The following is a 6,000-nucleotide window of genomic DNA, read 5'->3' as shown; positions in this document are numbered from 1 at the left end:
GCGCTGCTGCTGGTGGGGCGCTGCCTACAGAACTGGGTGCCCAGCCACCAGCTGCCGTTCTCCAGCCACCCAGCTCTGAAGGCAGCGCAGAAGTAAGGGTGGCAATACCACAAACCCCTAAAATAACCTTGTGACACACACACCCCGCAACTCCCTCTTGGGTCAGGGCCCCCAGTTTGAGAAACGCTGGTCTCCTACATGAAATCTGTATAGTATAGTGTAAAAGCACACAAAAGACCAGATTTCACAGTGGGAGACCAGTATTTATTTAAGTTACCATCCTAGTCTAGTAAATCTAACCACATTACCACTAACAATATCAATAGTGGCTTTAAGAAGACTGACATTTAGTCTTTAGAGCCAGTCAGGCACCACATGTCTTACACTATTGGTTACTCTACCACCATTAGAGCTGCAAGGGTGGACATGCTAGTGCAGACAAGATGCCAGCAGGCACCAGTTTTAGCCACTATATGGTCTAGCCCTACTCTGAGCATGGTGAGCTGACAGCGGATAGAACACTGTGAGCTGGTCTACTGTGGCACTCCCACCACTACCACTGCTGTAAAGACAGTCCTCCAGGCTCACCAGCATGGTGTACTTAAAAATCATTGTTTCAAAGTGTGGAGATAGTTTAAGTTCTGTAAACTTTTGTAGTATGAAGACAAGATATGTATTAAAAAGAGTCAGTGAGAACGGCAGCTTGGGGAAATCCAATTCAGTCACCACCTTTATCCCTCTACACCCCTACAGGCATTCACAGCAGTTATAATAGTTGCAAACTGGAATCAGCTCACAGTCACTCCACTACTGGATCAGCTTTGGTTTTTAAGACTATGCAGAGCTGACTGGAGTCATACAGGCCAACCTTGTAAGCACCAAAACAGGAGATTTTGAATGCTCTACAAAATGAGAGCTGCTACACGGTTTTAAAACCTTGATCCTATTATGGTGCCTCTGGCAATGGGGTGTGGGGAAGAGAGACTCAGTGCAGGTACATAATATACGAGTGCCTTGAGAAGACGGGAACTGTAAGGGAAAGGAGAGAAATACAAGGGACTAAGGAGTTCCTCAATGCAACAACATTCTTGCCAATCAGTACTTAAGGGACAAACATGGCTGGCCTAAAAAATGTCCTACCTTAAATACTGTCCCATAATGAAAGGTTACTTTCAGGATTCTAGGAGTGTATCTGATCCCTTCCCAACAAATCCATTGTGTTCTCATAAGACACACACTTTGCCTGTTAGAGCTTGTGCACATTACAGATTTTTGCACAGGTATAGCTACACTGATACAAAATCCCAGAGTAAATGCACTGAACCAGTGTGACTTACTTCAGCTTCAAACTCGGTAAAGTCACAACTGGTGCAACCCCAACTTTACACTGGTCAGTCCCTAACATAGACAAGCCCTTTGACCCACAACAAACAAAGTGAGGGACACACACCATTGCATGTCTGTTTATTTTTAGAATGCAGCATAGATTCTAGAGTTTAAAAAGGCCAATTTACACCATGTATGCCTATCTCCCTGTCAGAGCAGTATTTGCTATTTTACACTCACTACTCAGTCTACTTTTAAGTGTGCCAAGCGATGCTGCTTCCGTTACTTCTCTTGGGAGATTACTCCACAGGCTATAGCTTTTCTTGATGTTCAGTCCAAGTTTTCCATTTCTGAATTTACATCCCATTACTCCTAGCTACAGCTTCTTGTGTTTAAGTTCTAAGCCATAACATTCCATCAATATAAATGTTGTGCACTCAACAGATAGAGAAGGTGATGCTATTATCTCTGATTGCAATGACTCAAAAAGTTTTAGGAAGGCAGAATGCAATTACATAGCTGACGTTTAGCCAGGGACCCCAGTCATCTGCACCCATGGAAAAAAGGCACATTTTTAATTATTAAAAATCCTGAATATGGGGACAGTTTTACACAGTACTATATAAACAGAGACACCCCTATTAAAACATACATCCATATACATTTTACAACTATGCTAATAAGGAATTTTAAAACTGAACAAGAGAACTTGTCCTATCAGGAGAAATGCATATCAAAGAGCAGAAATTTCAGAGAACAAATGCTGAGAATGTATGTTGATAGCTAACAATTCATAAATGCAAGATTTTCCAACTGCACTGAAAGAAATCCAATTTAAAATCATCTTAAGTTAAAAGCAAAAGCCACCACGACGGTACTATGTTTTGTATATTATTTTCTAATAAGGTCAAAGAGGTATTGAAAGTTATTTTAAAGATTATTTAACACACCACAGGACATCTCCCTTGAGAATCAGTTTGTCTCTTCATATTTTATAGCAAGTAGAACAGCAGAACCACAGCACTGCTCAGACGGAAAGTGTTGAATGACAGTACATTTTACTTTTCATGGGGATTTCTCTATGTCTCCAGTGTGAAGGAAAATTTTCCACAGCTATCTCATTTCATTCTCTGAATGCAGAACTGACTGGGGAGGGGGGGGAGGCCTGGGAGGAAGAGAGTTTCCAAACTCCTCCCCTAATGGCATAAAAGCCACAATAAGAAACTTGAGAGGCTGTCCATTCACATACACGTATTACATACATATTAGTATTTTGGCTTTTTAACCAATTTTTTAAAATGTGGAGTTTCTTAGCAAGCCAGATTAACACCATCAGACAGTGTATTTGTAATTCAAGCATACTGAGTGATCACACAAAGGTGCATTCTACAGCAAATAGGGCAAGACACCAACTGCAGCACCCCACACTGGATCTCTCTCAATTGTTACCTTGCCCTGGGGTGCTGCCGCAAGCTGGCTTCCCCCAAAGCCCCAGGCTTCCCCTGCAGAAAAGCACTGGTCTCAGCATTCAGTCTGGGTTTAGAGAGCAGCAAATGCTTTCCAGTCTGGGTTTCAGAAACAGCTCATTTAATCTCATTCCACTGTACTGACTGCCCAATACTCAGCAAACAGGTGCAAGTGGCTATTTTATTGCAGATTCCTCCTCTAGGGCCTCTTAAAGGAGAATCCATGCTCTCCCTACCTGAGCATCTGCTGATAGGTAGTGTCTTTTATTGGACCAACTTCTGTTGTGATTTGAACAAAGTCACCCCCATCCACAAACAACTTCACTGACTTCTTATTTATTTCAGTGTCCAGCTAAAACTTCCCTCCTTGTTTTCCAAACCCGCTGTGGATTTGACCTAGGCTTTGTTTTCACTGTTAAAAAGGTGTGGTTTTACCACTGGTTAATTAGTGCTCATTTAGTTAGCTATTGTGCTGTAAAATCTTAGTGGAGAGAAGGCACCACATGCAGAGCATAGTGCTGACCTTGCAGTAAAATACACAGGTGCCTTTGGGCAGGTCTACACTTAAAAGGTGCAGCTGCCCGCTGTAGCGCTTCACTATGTCCACCACCTATGTCCCCTGGAGTGACCATAGCATTGTCTACTCAGGGGGCTAGGTCAGTATAGCTACATCTCTCAGAGGTGTGGATTTTCCCCATCTTTTGGGCTGTGAAGACATAGCTTAGCTGGTCCACTTCACTTATTTTGGGCTGTATTCTGGTTTCAGTCACTGTGGCATAATTGTAGAACTCCTCCCCCTAAATCTAGAAATTACTCCTGATTTACACCTGTGTAACAGATCAGAATCTGGCCCATGCATACGTCTCCCCTCTTGCTTGGTCATCTAGGCACCACTGTGCCGCAGCCTTACCAGAGTTAAGGTGCAAGCGTCACCAGGGTGTGTGCACGCTAGGGAAACTTGAACTAGAGTAACAACATCAACAAGGAACAACACAGTTCCTTCCGTTGAGGCAAAGTCCTGAGGCCACCACAGAGTAGCACCTGTACGCCCCGTTCTGCACCAGCTCTCCCTCGGGGGTTACCCCTGGGGATCTGCACCAACGTAGCTACTCCGGTGCAAGTTTCCCTCCCCCGGCCAGACCCTTAGAGCCCGCACCCAGGCTCCTAGTCAGAGTCTCAGCTGGGCAGAGCCCCCCCCCCATTATTGCCAGGACCCTCTCAGCAACAAACCCCCGCCCAGTGCTAGCCTGGAGACCCTAAGCAAGAATACCCCCACACAAACACACACACACGAAAACAGGCACTGTCTTATAATAAAAAGCGAATGGGGCCCCCTTGGGCTGCTCGGGGCCTTAAGCAATTGCTTAGTCTGCTTATGCCTAGCCCCGGTTCTGCCCACCCTGCAAGCCCAAGTCAGTCCCGCTTCCTTGCGAGTCACCAGCCGGGCGGGGCCGCCCCTGCTGCCCTAGGAGCTGCGGGGAGGGGTTCTGGTTTCGTTTGACGCCAGGCGGAACTCCGGGCTGATTCCCTCTGACCGCGGGGTCACCCGGCCCCGACCCCCCGCACCCGGGAGCGGGGCCGAGAACGAGCGAGCGCTGCCCGCCCGACACAGGCAACCCCAAGGGGGCAGCGACCCCGAGCCACAGCCACGCGGAGCCGCCCCTAGAGGACTCCCCTCGCTGCCCGCCCAGGCACCCCGGGGAGCGGACTCGCCCCGCCGGCGCTCACCTGGCCCGCGCAGCACCGCGCGGACATCCCGGCTCCAGGCGGCGGGGCTCGGCTCGGCTCCCAGCAGCGTCCGCAGCCAGAGCGCAGGGAGCGCCGCCTCACACGGCCCGGGCGAGGCTCAGCGGCCAGCCCGGGAGATAGCTCTCGGTCCCCCCGTGCCTTGGCTCGGCAGGTCGGACACAGGCACCCCCGGCGTTGCTATCGCCCAGGTCGCTCCAGGCAGCCGGGACAGGGCTTTAGCCCGGCCCCTCGGTCAGAGCTTCCGCTGTCGTCAGGCTGCTGCGCGGCCCTCATTGGCTTTCCGCCGCAGCAGCGTCTCCAGCCCCCCACGCCATTCCCAAGCCGGGCCGGGCGCTGCCCTCTCGCCTGCCCGCACCTTTGGGTGCGCTCCGAATCCTTTCCCAGCTCGTGTCAACCCTGCTCCGCAGGCGCTGCCGGCTGGGGGTGTGGAAGCGCCCAAGTCTCCCTTGGCTGAGCGCCCCACGGGAAGGGCTGATGATGCGCTTGTGCAAAAGCGGGGCTGTCCAGCTCAGCATCGACCCCACAGCCCTGGGAACGGGAGAGGGGCCTCTCATCCCCATTCTGCTGTGGAGGAAACTGAGGAAGAGAAATGCGGTGGGGCTGGCCCCGGGTCATGCAGCAACCCCAAGAGTCCAGTGGCTCAGAGGAGAATGAGTGGGTGGCTAAAACAAACGATCAGGGTTCAAAATAGCTGATTCTAGTCCCTTGTCTAGGTGGGCTACAGCGCTGTACCTAAACCGCTATTGTCCCTGTCATGTAGATCTTAGTGCGTCCCTGGGGGCCAAACCAGCAGAACACAGTTCTTCTCACTTTTATGAGAATAAAACACAGAGCTGTAACTAGGCATTTTAGCACCTGGAGAGAGCAAGCATCTTTGTGCCCCCTAACATTTTTTTTGGTCATTTTTTCCACCCAGAGGTGTCATGTGCCCGCCCCCCCAGATTTTTGGTTGCACCCCCACCCAAAACCAGACAGGCTGAGTGGTCTGCTGAGGTGATTCAGGGTGGAGGTAGTGCTCCCCCTCCCTCCCCAGCCCCACTGCATCAGACTGGCCCCACCATGAAGGTCTTTAGGTGTTGCCTCTGTTTCTGACCCATTTTTCCACCTCTGTGGCTTTGTGCCATGGGTTGCTGCCCCGCACTGGTTAAGGGCCTGATAAAACAGCTACCTATGTGATGCTAAACACACACACATAATTTGTTACACGTAATTTGTTAGTCTCTAAGGTGCCACAAGTACTCCTGTTATTTTTACACACACATAGTCATCCCTCACTCCTCCTGCCCCATGAAAGTATATTTATTTCTGGTCATAACATTACAGGCCATTTAAGGGAAAGAATTTGTACAGTATGTTCCTACCTTGCGGTGTTTTTAGAGTCAATAATCTTGGGTGTGAGTTTGTAAAACTCGAAATGAAACACAGACCTGCAGAACACATGGCCACTGGGAGGGATTTT

This window comes from Emys orbicularis, chromosome 6, assembly GCF_028017835.1.
Source record: "Emys orbicularis isolate rEmyOrb1 chromosome 6, rEmyOrb1.hap1, whole genome shotgun sequence".
NCBI lineage: Eukaryota > Metazoa > Chordata > Testudines > Emydidae > Emys > Emys orbicularis.
This window is presented reverse-complemented; position numbering follows the sequence as displayed.